The sequence below is a fragment of the Mixophyes fleayi genome, chromosome 3, assembly GCF_038048845.1.
Source record: "Mixophyes fleayi isolate aMixFle1 chromosome 3, aMixFle1.hap1, whole genome shotgun sequence".
Taxonomy (NCBI): Eukaryota; Metazoa; Chordata; class Amphibia; order Anura; family Limnodynastidae; genus Mixophyes; species Mixophyes fleayi.
The window spans coordinates 112,004,533-112,019,675 of record NC_134404.1 but is presented as its reverse complement, the minus strand read 5'-3'; the positions used below and the strand labels follow the sequence as shown (position 1 = coordinate 112,019,675).

Here is a 15,143-nt window from a genome sequence, read left to right as displayed (position 1 = left end):
ATTGCTCTATGTGTGGTGTTTCACAACATTGTCATCAGGAGTGGGGCTCCAGGGATGAAGGCTGAGGTTGCTGGTGAGGAGGAGGTAGAGGCTGACCCCAACCCTGCTGAAACTGTGGAGGCAGCCCTCTTCAGGGAATATGTTATAAGTACCTTTTTGTAAGGTAAGTAAATGTAACAATCTGATGTAAATGTCACTGTTTAAGATAAAAAAACATATACACTGTTTTGTGAAAAATTCCAATAAGTGTATTATTAGGAAAAAAACATATCAAATACCACACATCAGATATAATAACAAAAATGAGACAAGTTTCATAATTGTCTTTTTTGCTTTCCACGTGGCTGTGTGTTTTTGCTTGTCTGGCTTCTGGTCACCTGTGATCAGAGCCGTAACTAGGCAGGTGCGGGCGGTGCCGTCGCCCAGGGTGCTGCCCCAAGGGGGCGCAGCGGTCGCCCGCTACCTGCCTCTGTGAGACTGTTAAAAAAAAAAGTGACCGTGACAGACCTCAGATTCAGACTGCCGGTCGGCTGGCGCATACGAAATGGCGCCCGGCGCCCGGCTCCTTCTGCCTTTAAAACTCTGACCTCTGTCCTGCAGCATCTAATATAATGACGATGACCCTGTCAGAGGAGAGGAGCCAACAGCAGACAGTTCAGTAAAGAAGAAATAAGGAAGAAGCAGTGGAGAAGCGTAAAGAAGAAAGAAGACAGGGTAATTATGTATAAAATAATGGGGGAAGAGGTGGCTGGAGACAACAGGGGAGAGGGGGCTAAATAGAAGTGGTGTGAGGGAGCTTTATAAATCATGCTGGAGAGGGGGCTGGGGGAAAGAGGACTAAGAAGGGGGTGAGGAGGCTGTATAAATCACACTGGATAGGGGGTTGGGGAAAGGGGGCTAAGAAGGGGGTGAGGGGCTGTATAAATCATGTTGGAGAGGGGGCTGGGGGAACGAGGGCTAAGAAGGGGGTGAGGGGGCTGTATAGATCACTCTGGATAGGGTGCTGGGGGATAGGGGGCTAAGAAGGGGGTGAGGGGCTGTATAAATCATGTTGCAGAGGGGACTGGGGGAAGGAGGGCTAAGAAGGGGATGAGGGGGCTGTATAAATCATGTTGGAGAGGGGGCTGGGAGAAGGAGGGCTAAGAAGGGGTGAGGGGGCTTTATAAATCACACTGGAAAGGGGGTTAAAAAGAAGTGGGTAGAGGGGGCTAGAGAAAATAGGTAGAGAGGGCTAGAGAGAAGGAGGGTTAGGATGGATAAAACATGGTGGGGATAGAAGGGGAGGGTGGGTAAAACAGGGGTTACAGGAGGCTTTAGAAAACAGGGTAGAGGGGGCTGGAAAGAAGGGGGAGGTGGATGAAGAAAACAGAAGGGAGAGGTAACTGGAGAGAACAAGGGGGGATTTGGGGGGCTGTGGGTTGGAGAATATTTTTGTATGCCACATAAATACCACAAAACATAAGTAATTAAGTATAACTATAAAAAAAAAAAATCAGTAATATATTCAAAAGAAGATTATGTCTGTAGCAATAATAGTCTCTATTAAATGGGGGGATTTGTAAGATATTAATTTGATTTTGGGGCTTGTGGGGAAATAGGATTTTTTATTAAATGCCTAGCCCTTTAGAAGCACTGTTATTAATTTAATGCCGGGCATGGCGGAAGTGGGGTGGGGTAGGAGTTGGATAATGTCTTGTTTATTAAATTATTTTTTGTTTGCGCTGCTGGTGGCGGGAGAATATGTAAACTTATTAAATAGGGATGCTATTAATTTAATGTGAGGGTGGTGGGAGTAATAGATCTACATAATACATAAGTGCATATTAGGCTAACCCAAAAAATAGCAGGCGTATGAGGCCTGATTTTGCCTTCAGTGTTCCTCGCCAGACATTTATGAAAGTGTCTGAAAAGACAAACAACAGACATTAGGTGGAAAACTTTAATAACTTTTTGTAGTCTTTGTGGTAAATATTTGCATAGGTCACCCAAAAAATTAGAAAAAGATAATGGCGCTGGAGAGGTAATAACCATCCACATAAATTATAATAGTAATTCAATCCACATGCAAAATTTAATAAACCACATAAAACAATAAGATAAAAAATGTACAAAAGCAAATGATAGGATGTAAGCAATACAGTCCCCCACTGATAGAAATACTAAATAGATAATGGGTGTCACACATCCATTAGAACTCTGGATCCAGATATATTGTTAGAATGCATGCATAGTGCAGATTAGTTGAAAAGACCTACTAGCGCCGAACTTAACTCCTTTGTGGGTTATTGGTTACCCAAAAAAATTACTCTTCTGGCTCAGGAAGACATTGGTCAGACATAGGACACTGTACTCACCATTATTATGGAAGAGTAAATCCAAGAATGTTTTACATGAATCACATCAAATGCTTCTGAGCTCATGAAGTCACAAAATGTTAGGACTGAATGAGTATATCAGCAATCTTTCTATAGAGCATGCAGGCGTGTTTTACTATGAAAGAAACACTATACTCTAACAGGATATTCCTGGGTGCTGATTAGACACAGAGATATATTACAAAATAGTATTATCACATAAATCTGTAGTCACCACTCTATTACCAAGGGAAAGAAAATATTCTGCTCCCTTAAAGAATGTTGTGTTGCCAATTCTTAATGCAAAATAAATAAAATAATAATGGAAGCGCAGACATACTTCTTCTCAGTAAATGTATACCACCAACACAATGTAATATTTAAAACTCTTTATGAAAAATATGTGTTATAGCAATAAAATATTATCCGGAGTTTTTATATGAAACATAAAACATTAAGCACTTATAGAGTTAAAAACTCAAATGGGTACCAAACAAATAAGTAAACAGTCCTTACAGTGTATAGAACTCGATGGTGCACATATGGTAAAGCTGCATAAATATTTGATACCATGATATTTGAAAAAACTTTTTGTTCTTTAGAATTTTCCAATGACCAGACATAGATTTCTCATCTGTTATTATATAGATGTTAATTCCACACTTGTCATATGGGTTAATTTCGGACCTGTAGTTCAAGTCCCTCTTATTAAGTCAGATAAACACCGGCTTCGTATAAAAAGCAAGACTTCTAGTGCCTGTTATAACAGGAGATGGAGACGACGATATGACATGTCCCTTCTTGATGATATATTTCTGACTCACTGAAAAAGTCACTTGATTCACCAACTGGAGTGCTTATATCCTTCAGTCTTTGACAGCAAGTGGAGGGGGCGGTTTGCCACACCTCTCTTTCGGGAATGAAGATCACTTACTTGAATAGTAGCTCAATATGCTGGAAATAGGTCAACATTATATCATACAACAATCTGGCCAAATATTGGAAATTAAAGATCTATTGTGTTTCGCTTGTATGTCCAATAATAAGTCCAGCAGTCCTTGTAACTCCAGAGAATTATGTAAAAACCGACGCGTTTCCCCACATTCAGTTGTGGTTTCCTCAGAGATACTAGTCCAGGTAGGGAGGCTCCTTTTAAACCTACTCAAATCAATCAAAATACAGAAAAATAATAACATACTGAAATCACCTGTTTGCGGGTAGAATCGTTTTTACAAGTGTTTATTTGTTAGGTGGTAAAAGGTGGCTACAGCAAAATTAGGTTTATTTCTCATTATTTAAAATAATCTCTCATCCCATACTATTATATTGTCAAATATTGTATAATACCATTAAATTAAAATAGGAGAAAATCATGTTGAGATTGTCTACCATTTTCCTTTTATCTTTTGATATCTATAGCCACTGTGCCCACATGTTTCTTGCACAGATATAGACTTCTTCTCTTGATTCATAAAACATTAAATCACTATTTTAAAAAATAACAAAAAATCTTTCACAAAACACATCTAATTAAAAACTGACAATATATAGAGAACTCTTAAAATAACTCATTATTTCTACTATTTTTGTAGAGATGGCATAAATCCCTCTAAATGCCTTTATTTTATGCATCTTAATAATATAATATGCACAAAAATTAACTAATTCCATTGTATTAAAAATCACTAGTCTACTCGTTTTGACAAAAATGAAATAAAATAACAACTTTAATCAAAACATATTGAGTTGTACACAGTCATTCAGCCATTTCGGATACATTGAACCCATAGCAAAAATCCAAAATGCCTTTCTCTTACAAAGGGAAGCATATCTGTCACCTCCTCTTTCTGTACACTTGATATGTTCTATCGCTATGATTCTCAGTCCATCGAGGGAACTGTTGTGCTTTTGTACAAAATGTCTGGCTGAACTGTGTGTCCCATTTTACATTAAAATAATTCTCCTGTGTTCTAGGAACCTCGCATTAAGTGTTCTCGTGGTTCTGCCTATATACTGAACCCCACATTCACAGTCTATTACATAAATCACATATATGGATTGACAATTTTATAAAATCTTTGATCTCGTAGGTCTCCTCGGTCACAGAAGATTGAAAATTAAATTTCTTATTCTGTACAAATTTGTGATACATGAATGACGATACATCAAATGCTTCTCAGCTCATGAAGTCATAAAATGGTAGGACTGAATGAGTATCTCAGCAATATTTTTATAGAGCAAGCAGGCATGTTTTACTAGGATTAATTCTGGGTGGCATTCATTTACAATTGATGGTGTACAATTACCAAAGGGTGGGGACCGCTTTCTACTTGCTAGGATATGATCAATGACCGAGAATGATTGATAAGCAAGGCAGATATCTTAAATGATATTGAAGGAATTCACAATTGATGCGAGTGTGCTCTTATATGCACTGAGAGCCAATCTCAAAGCCGAGTGTTGGGGAGTCATTCACTTGTAAACATGAGGGCTGCAACATTTGCTCCGCATCCTAACCAGTGTTATGGATGATTATGGATGATTATGGATGGATAAATAACGAATGAGGATAAGCTGAGGCTTATTCATCAGTTTGCCGACAAATAAGACTGCTCTGGAATAGGAGGCGCTCTCCAGCATCGCTGGAGCGAATTGTGGAGGTGGCAACTGCAGTTATTAGAGGAGCTCAGGGCTGAAATCCAAAGCAGTGAGTTCTGTAGTAATCGCAATTTTTAAAAAGAGTTGATAGCGTAAGTGCAAGATTATCCAATGCTCTAACTGGTAATAGGTTTAATTTGACAAAGTACAAGGCATTAGAAAAATATCTGCAAGATATCTGCCTCACCTTTCAATTATTCTGCCCTCAACCGCATCCTTTAATAATGATCTTTCTGAATCACTATGTGATTGTGATAACCCAAATCCATCCATTGATCAAGTCCGTCTGTAAGTGGTGTTGTTGTTTTTTTATTTTTTAAGCCACTCAATTATCTATGTGTGGAAATGCATATTTCATAATGTAACCTAACATTATCTGGCTATCTCTATGTAAGTGTGAAACAAGGAAAACATTTTTAAATAAGCTTATGTGTCATATAATGGCAAGGAGGTGCTGCCAGGGAGGATGGCCGGGAGGAGGCCATGAAGGAACCCCAGGAGGACTCCCCGGAGAGGCCAAGGAGGAGGAGGCTGTTGAAGAATGTAAGTATGTGTGATTAATCAACTGCACCCCCGCCCCAGCCACCAAACAAAAATGTATATCTGCATGTGCAAGCAGAAAGGACTCTGGGTACTAACAGGTTTAGCATAACATGAACCTTTGCAGAGCATTTCAAGTTATGAAACACTTCAGGGGGTAAATTTATCAAGCTGCGGGTTTGAAAAGTGGAGATGTTGCCTATAGCAATAAGTCAGATTCTGGTTATCATTTATTTAGTACATTCTACAAAATGACAGCTAGAATCTGGTTGCTATAGGTAACATCTCTACATTTTAAAACCCATAGCTTGATAAGTTTACCCCCAGAACTCTGCAGAACACAGCAAATGTGTAAGCAAAGTATACCCATACAATATATGTTGCCACAATTCCCTAAGCTTGGAAATCTAATTTTTGTTGCTTTTTTTTACAGATCAAGAAGACAGACATATTTTGGGAATGCCTAGCACAAGGGCCCAGTTCCCCAGCAGACGTTTTAAGTTCCCCTGCCCTGGATTCCTGCACCCCTGCCCCGGATTCTAGCCCCCATCGCCCAGTTGCAAATCAACTCATACCATCGCAACAAAACGCAACTCAACTAAACTGATATATTTGTACTACTGCCATTACATAGATTGCTCTAACGTTCGTAGTCCGTACAATCAGAAGTAGCTTGATTCTGTGATCTGACACATGTGTACTCTATATCAGTTTTACGACACGTAAATGACTTATGACCGAATTCATCTTGCGACATATCTTGAGAATCCGCTCCTTGATAAATTTGATAGTACGCATGTTGGACAAACGTGCATAGAGTACGTAGCACAAGTTGCACTAAAATACGTGCACTAATGAAACAGGCACATAATGTATATTTTTGTTTTGTTATTTTTTTAAATGTACAATCGAACAAGTTGTATGTATGAGCTTGGTTTTAAATAAAGATGCATTTTACATAACATTTTTCATGCATGTGACTTCTACAAAATCGACGTCTTCTACAATAAATTGTGCTTCTGTGAACAGTCTAATAATCTGGCTACAGGTTTATCTATCCTTTACCACTTCAAAACTGGGGACATCCCAGACAAGCAGGATATGAAGATTGAATACAATACGGACTTCAGACACTAGTCAAATATAGCTTAATTATTCCAAGTTACTTACTATACATAACTTTAACAATATAGACCCAGAAGGAAATATATATAATGAAGAGAACAAAGAATCTTCCAATCATTTATTTAATACAATGCTGATACAATCACATTTATAAGATAGATTATATTAAAATCCAAACAATATTTTTCTTTTTTTATACAAAAAAATATAGAATAGGCAATAAGCCCACATTGCCTATATAAACACACTTTTGATTTAAACTCAGATCTCTAACAAAAGCATATACACACTAAAATCATATACATAAAGAGACATGGCCTTGATAAATATTTACAGTCATAGTCATGCTGATGAAGCAAATATAATAAGTGGCAAACAGGGATGGAGGGGCTTAGCTTTCCAGCGTACTAGGGAAAGCCACTGCATCCTCCTGTATGTTGTGGGAAATGTTAATGTATGTACATAGATTGGCTGGTTATAACGAGGGATTATATGTATACTCTGTATATAAATACAGAACAGGATGGGGGGCAGTAGCAGTAAGGGAGATAAGAGAAGAAGCATGTCTGCAGCTCTGAACTTCTGCTTAGAAAACTCAGATCACAGAGCAGCAATAACTACAGTTTCAAATTCATAGAAAGTACATTCCTTTTCTTTTTGTTATTGTTTTGAGAACACATTAAAATATTTTGGTTGATTCAATTTAATGTTGTTTTCATTTAAAGTGTAATTCTCTAATTACATAAAAGATATTTCTTCACACTCACACAAGGTTTATTCCAGTCCAGATAGAGAGTAGACAAATAATTAAGCAATTATCAAGAAAACATATTGTAGTTTATATGAGAACAATATACGGTATCCGCAGCTGTGAGAGCCAAGTACTTGGAGATGCTCCAGTACAATACACCTTACACCTGTAAATAAATATGGCCTAATCTAACACAGCATCTGTGTTTCCTGCATTTTACATCCAGAATAAAGAAAATAACCTTTCTAGTCAACATCTGCTTAAAAAAACCCAATCTGTTTTCAAGTACAAGTATGAAAAGGTATATACAATGTCATAGTAACATTAGCCTTTATTTAATAAAGCCTTCATATTAATAGAACAATAATTGCCATATGAGTGCGTTACAAGGATAGTTACAGATTGACAAGATTTGTTCTTTTTCTTGCTTATTCCTAAAACCCTGTTCTATAATCACTAATCAACTGTGTAGTATCTCCATCAGATTGCTCTAAATGAAAGAATCCGTCCAAATATTGACTTTCAGCATATGTTAAGTGGTGGTCCTTCATCTACAAGTTTAATACATGGTGGTGTCACACTGGAGCTTGGGAAACTTGTACTTTTACAGTTATAAATGTGTAGTGTTCATAAGAGTGAATCACTCTCCTTGTGGCTTATGGTACTGCATTGAAATGCTCCTCCTGTACTGTACTGCTCGCTAAGGGCATACACTACAGATAGATACAAGCAGCTCGCCCTCAAATAGTACAGTCTCTTTACTATCCTTGCAGTCAGGACAATGATAATTGAAGCCATACATAAGGATAAATGCACTTAAACGCCAGGCTTGTTGGCTCCCATTGCAATTACCTTCAGGGGTTAAATTGTCCCTGGTTTGTTTTGAACTTATATCCAATAACCTGCCAGTGGGAGTGGCAAACAAGTCTATAAAGCATCCAAGAACAGGAATTTTTACTTATTCAGATGAGGCACAGCCGGCGGAAAAGAAGTGCAGTCAGCAGTTAATACATGACGCAAGAGGTTTATGTTTGACCACAGCATTCCTCCCCTATTGCTCTATATGTTTCTTAGGGTCCTTTCTGCAAAGGAACTGGGCAGCTTCAGCTAACATGCCTTTTGAGGCCAGAAAGGGTGCAATCTTTTGGCTCTAAGTAAGTGCCTGGGATTCTGGGCTGTTTGGCCATCCCTATGTTTTGTTGTATAGTATTAGCTTGGTAGTTGAACTTGCATTGCTTTCTTTGCCACCATAATTTATACAATTAAAACTGTGACCTTAAGTCACCAAAATTTAAAACTGTGTCCCTGATTTATTTTAGATAATTAATTAGCTATCTTTATGATGTGATAGTGCCAGTTACACAACATTGGCACTGCCCTAAAAGAATCAGGCCAGTTGGCTACTATTGCCTGTGTATTTGAAGGGGATGGGAAGAGTTGGAGAGCAGCCTAGTGCTTTTTCAAATGATAGCCGCACCACTTATATGCACCCAGATTACGTGGTGTGGAAACCCCCTCTAGAAGTCCTGCATTTGCCCCTGCATTATTAGCATATATGTTAGTATAATGCTTATGTGAGTACATCATTTTATATATTTATATAGATATGTGTGAAAAAATTAAAGATAACAAATTGTTGACTTGCTGTGTCCTTCACTATATATTTAGGGGAAATGTTGAGTATTTCTTTGTTCACACCTGTCCATTTCTTAGATCACTTTAGATATTTGTAGACATTGAGTTTACTACATAAGTCCCTAATGGGAAATACAATCCTGTGTTCTTTTACTTCTTTCTGCACATATACTAAGTAAAAGGTAAAAGTGTGACAGGTTTCACCTAGAGCATGGAAATGTCTTCAAGCTCTATCTCCCTAGGTAAAAGAGTGAACCACGACGACAGTACACACTAGTCAGAGTTGCATCCATGCAACGCTCAAATTAGAATAAACCTTTTATCATGAAGTCACATTTTCTGACTACAAATATATAAAACATATATATTTATATGTTTGCCATGCGAGTTAAAATTTAGCAGATTCAGCACTATTGTAGTAGTTAATAAATGGCTATTGAATTGTAGGACAGAAAATAACAAATTAAATTGAACAGTTCATTGTAGTTTTTACATATAACTCATGCAAAATACTTTATGAAACAATACAAATCAATAAAATGTTATGTGGGGGGGGGGGGGGGCTTTTAATGATCTGTACTATTTAGAATAACACCTAGGCATATTTGTGGGAAATCTAGTTTAACATGACCTCCATAGGAAGAAAGTATGATTGCTAGTATGTGTACAGAAGGTGTTATTCGCTGAAAGAAATGCAAAAGTGAAATGTTCTCTTACCCATAGCAACCAATCTGCAGTAAAATTTAATCAATCTATTTCAGCTTAGCCAAAACATATGTCTGATTAATTGCTATGGTTTGCTGCACATTCACATTTTGCATACCTGCCAAGTCCCAAATTCCCATGCTCTAAGGGGCATATTCAATTAGGTCCGGCGATTGCGATTACGCGCGGCTGCACAAGTCCTGTTACAGCAACACTACAGATTTCCGTGTGCACCCCATAGGGTTGCGAAGGGAAATCCGCAATGTTGGGGTACTGTATTATCACTTTACACACGCAGCCGCGCATAATCGCGATCACCAAACCTAATTGAATATTCGCCTAAGGGTGATCTGGGAGTTCACATGGTGACCCTACTGATCACTACTTTCTCCAGTGATATTGCTCCCTCCCATATTATATATGTTATAATAAAAGAGGAGCAACGACAATTTGCGCTGTTGCTTCCAAGGACCAGATCAAGCACAATGGGGTGAGTACTCCCTGTATAATGAGGTTAATGAGAAGCAACAAAAGCCTGTATCACATACTCTCATATGTCTTCATATACTATAAAGGCACATATGAAATTATATAAATGTACTGAATTTAAGAGGGCATATTGGCTATCTAGAGGCATGTGAGTCTGTGGGCATATTGGCTGTTTGGGCATTTTGGCTATGTGGGCATGTTGGTGATATACTTGCATGTGGCGCTAGATGGAGATAATATGGCTATATGTGGAATATTGGCCATCTAGTTGCAATGTGAGACTATATATATGTAAGTATAGTGGTTTTATGGTTATATTGAGGTATATATGAGCTGTGTTGGCTATATTGAGGTATTTACAGGGATAGGTATGACTAATGCACATGGGATTCCTTTTGTAGCATGCACATGAAATATTATTTTTTTTGCTGTAATGTTGTATATACAATTTACCATAATCATCAATAGAGTTAAGTATACACCACAAAGATCCAATAATTAGGTCTTTCTTCACTAAAAGCTTGCATGTTAGGTATACATTTAATTGCATATTGCTTTTTGCTTTAATATAGCATTTAAACTTTTGGCGCCATGCTTTGTGCACCTTACTACTTTACAGCATTACTTTTATCATGTGCAGTGCATTACTTATTCATTTAACTGTTTTGCTCATAACATTTTTGTCTTCTCTGGCGGTGCATGGAAGTCTCACTGCAAGAAAACAACTCAAGTTGACCGGTCTGATTTTCCACTATGTTACTTAATAATTCCCACAATGTACAATCAAATGCTTAATTGGTACAACTAATATTCCTTACCAGCATAAGGATTTGTTCTCACTTTAGCATTCTGGTAGTAAGTGGACACAAATGATAAACACACGTAGCTTGTTTTTTTAAACTGATCTCGCTATAGGATTAGCAGGTTACGTTTTTGACGAATCCTTGTACAAGTGCTAGCATACGATAACTTCTTATTAAAATAAGGAAATAAAACTCAGAGTGAAAGGAAGTCCCGAAGGTTAAGGTAACTTGTCTTTGTTTTCAGTGTACATGCAGCTTTATACTGGGTGTTATTTGTCACCATTATACAAAGCTTCCTATAGACGATCATTAATCCAATGCCTCAAAAACTCAAAAAGATCTAACAAATGTATCACAAGCATCAACTAAGTGTCATTGTAAACTGGACTAAAATCTTGCAAACTATAAAATTACTACTTTAGTAATAATGGGATCAGTTGATGAAGTGGTGTCATAGGGCTAGATTTACTAAGCTGCGGGTTTGAAAAAGTGGGGATGTTGCCTATAGCAACAAATCAGATTCTAGCTGTCATTTTGTAGAAGGTACTAAATAAATGAAAGCTAGAATCTGATTGGTTGCTATAGGCAACATCCCCACTTTTTCAAACCCGCAGCTTAGTAAATCTATCCCATAGTGTGCTATAGTAGGCCAATACCTGAACAAACGCGATGTTCCTAGCATTAAGGATTTCTCCTTATAGATACATTATTAAGGCAATATTGAGCATTATGGGCCTCATTTTGAGTTAGGATCAAAGCAAAGAAAAGAAGCAAATATGCACTTTGGAAAAACCATGTTGCATTGTTAGGAACCCCAACAGCCAGCAACACAAAACCCGGAGTCTATTCAGAAGTCTGGTTTTCGCTGGAGCCCCTAGTGGTGGGGACAGACTTGGCCGCAGACAGCTGAGGGTTGTGAGTTGTGCAGTGACTGGGGAGAACCCAGCGATAGCGTGAAGGAGTAAAAACATAGTGAAATCCAGGCAAGGGTCGAGGCCAGCAGCAGACAGATTTTCCAGAAAACAAAACCGAGGTCAGAGGTCAGAGGCAAATCAGCAACGTCAGGGTACAGGCAATAGTCGAGGGGCACAGGCAGGCAAACGTAGTCAATATTCAGGCAAGGGTCGGCAACGGTAACAGGATTCAGGATAACAGGAACAGAGAGAGGGAGCAGGTCTACAGCACTGTAACAGGAACTATAACAGGCAGGGAGGGCTTGTCCCTTCCTGCCTTATAAACAGATGACCCCCAATCAGAAACAGTCCTGCACAGCAGGTACCATCAAGCCCAGCTGGGCTTTAATCATGAATGATGTGCGCACGCGCCCGGCTGCCCTGAAGGCAAGGAGCGTACCGACCGTTGCCTAGGCAACGGCCGGGACCAGGAGGAGATGACGTCCCAGTTGTCATGTCGACGGCCGGGACACCGAGCTGAAACCGGAAGCGAGTCGCGGCGGTGGCCAGAGCCGCCGCGGCTCGTAACATGCATAAGAGGGGGAGGTAAATTTAAAATGTAGGGACAGATTTATAGTTGGGATATGCCATTTCATAGATAAACTTTAATTTCAGTGTAAAAATAAAGCTAGTATTTGTACGCTACATGAAAAAACAGCCAGTATTTTCCTTGCGGGCAAAAAAATAAGTCAATTTGTACCCCTTGCATTGTAACATGGTTTGCCCAGGTGCAAATTTGCTCCTTTTCTTTGCTCCTAACGCATAATCAGGCCCTATGTGTTTTCTTTCTCGACCTCAGGCAGAAAACCTAATATTAATTATTTGCCAGAGAACAACTACCTCAAGGGAACACGTAAAGCAGAAGACCTATTTAAAAATGTTAGAAGTTAATGATAAAATGCCAATAGCGATATATATTCTACTTGTGCAGAAGTACCTTAATAGTTTTGGGAAACTTAATGTTTAATTAGAGATACAAACACCTAAAATCTACTGCACTCCAATTTCCCTAGACACCTGGATGTGACTGAGCTGCCGGCAATAATAAATCTTGATTATTTTTTTTATAGTTAACATTTTAATAGAATGCCTAAAAAACTTGCTACCTTATTTTTTCCTCCCTGAATGTGATATCTATAGGACAATGTTATTAGTGAGCTTTGAAATTGAATAAGACGTAAAATGTTTAATTTGCAGATAAACAATGTTTGACATAGGGCTTTGACCACACAACCTTTTACTTCAGGCATTCTGCCATTTCTATACACTTGGGCACCAACGTACAGACCCCTCTACACACACTTTTCTCCCCTCCTTTATACCTCCCTCTTTCTACCCCTTTACCAGATTTAACTACCATGTTTTTTCATGATGTGTTATTGAATTTATTATAAGATTTTGGATACTGTTTGACTATTTGACTTTTGATTTTCTGTAGTTGTATTATGCATTCAAATCCTGTTAAATGAAATATAAAACAAAGAGAAAAAAAGTGGAACTCAAAAACTTATGACATACACTGGAATGACATTCAAAATAATCCTTAAATAATAAAGACTATGGGGCCAAAATAAGTGCTGAACCTATGTTCTGTGCGTTCCAGCACAAATTAAGCCCTGGACATGCACCTTCTTCTAATAAGAGAGTTAAAATCTAACAATTTTAAAAATATCTCGGTAGCATTGAAGTGTTGTACTATATTAGCCATTGATGGAAGCAGCAAACAGTGGACTTTGTCTAACTGAATAGATGTAAATGTCAATCTTTCCAGACTACATATGTCTCTTCATCAGATGTGTTATACAATGTCCTGTAAGAATGTATACAGTAAAATCAAACAGGGAGCTATTTACTGACATTATGTAAGTACAAACATACATAAGGGCAGTATAGTTTTGATTGAGCTGGTGCAAATCTAATTAAAGCAATGGGTGGTGCACTTAAGCAGCACTGCAACTGTGTCAGTAAACAATGCATAGAACAGTGAATCCCAAAGTTTCTCAGTTCGAGGCACTCTTAGGGTCTCCATAGTTTTCTGAGGTACCCATAAGCCAAAATAATTACCAAGTAGTCCCGCACCTTGCTTACCACCGGCCCTGGCCGAGGCACCCCTGTGAGATCCCTGCGGGACCCCAGGGAGCCACGGCGCACAGTTTGGGAACTACTGACATAGAGTATGAAGTACAGGAAAAGGAGACTCATATGTATGTGCTCACAGTCCCACAAGCACATCCATGTCCTTTGTTATAATTATAACCAAATATAAAACTGCTGCTTTTCACAGCATGGTTGAGAACAACTCAATAACAGACACAGGGGTAGAAAAAGACACAGTTATTTGTGTGTAACACCAGTCAATGTAATGGAATCAGCACAGAATTAAACCAATTGTCGAATAAATTATTTTTCTCTACGGGGATCTAGAAGTGTAAGACAGTTTATAAAGGAACATTACAATATATCAACTTCTACATACTCCAGAAAAGTAACTGTAGTAAGTAAATTGCAGATATTTTAGTGGCCACATGCAACATTTTAAGAAAGCACAGAATCTTTTAATCACCACAGTCATTTGTACACGTAGTAAATATCTTGGAGCATAGCAATTTGCCTTCTCAATGCAATATCAATGAGAGTGGAAGTGACAATTTTCTAGACAATTTATTTATCCACAAAATGCTCTTTTCTCTTTTCGCTCTAGCAGATACAAAATGTATGTGCACTGCCTAAAGAAGAAGAGACTATTGACAAGATGAAATATTACCTGAGGATAGAAACCAGTGCAAACAGATGGTATGTATATACTACAGTGTTCCATCGGAAAAAAAATAAAGCTGTGTGTTACTGACAAACATTCAGTATAAAAAGATATTTAAAAGGTATTTATTGGGTAACCAGTGCAAAATTGCACCTTTATATGTAATCACTGTCTAGTCATATTATTGACCATCTCTAAAAAGCTGACATTGTGTTTACTGGGAAATAAATAAATATTGACATATTCTCTACATTTTGACCATAACAGTGGTTCATGAGTAATTTTAAATAGTCTCAGCAAAGAATTGGATAATTCTCTTGCTGGTCATTAACAAGACAGCTCAATACAAGTCTATTTATTCCAGTGTAAAGT

At 38.1% G+C, this 15,143-nt stretch overlaps 1 protein-coding gene across 1 annotated transcript in view; it reads right to left on the bottom strand.

Moving 5' to 3' along the window:
* Positions 1-15,143, bottom strand: part of KCNMB2 (potassium calcium-activated channel subfamily M regulatory beta subunit 2) — a 375,173-nt gene that overhangs the window by 308,219 nt on the left and 51,811 nt on the right. The gene's annotated exons all lie outside the window — the stretch shown is intronic.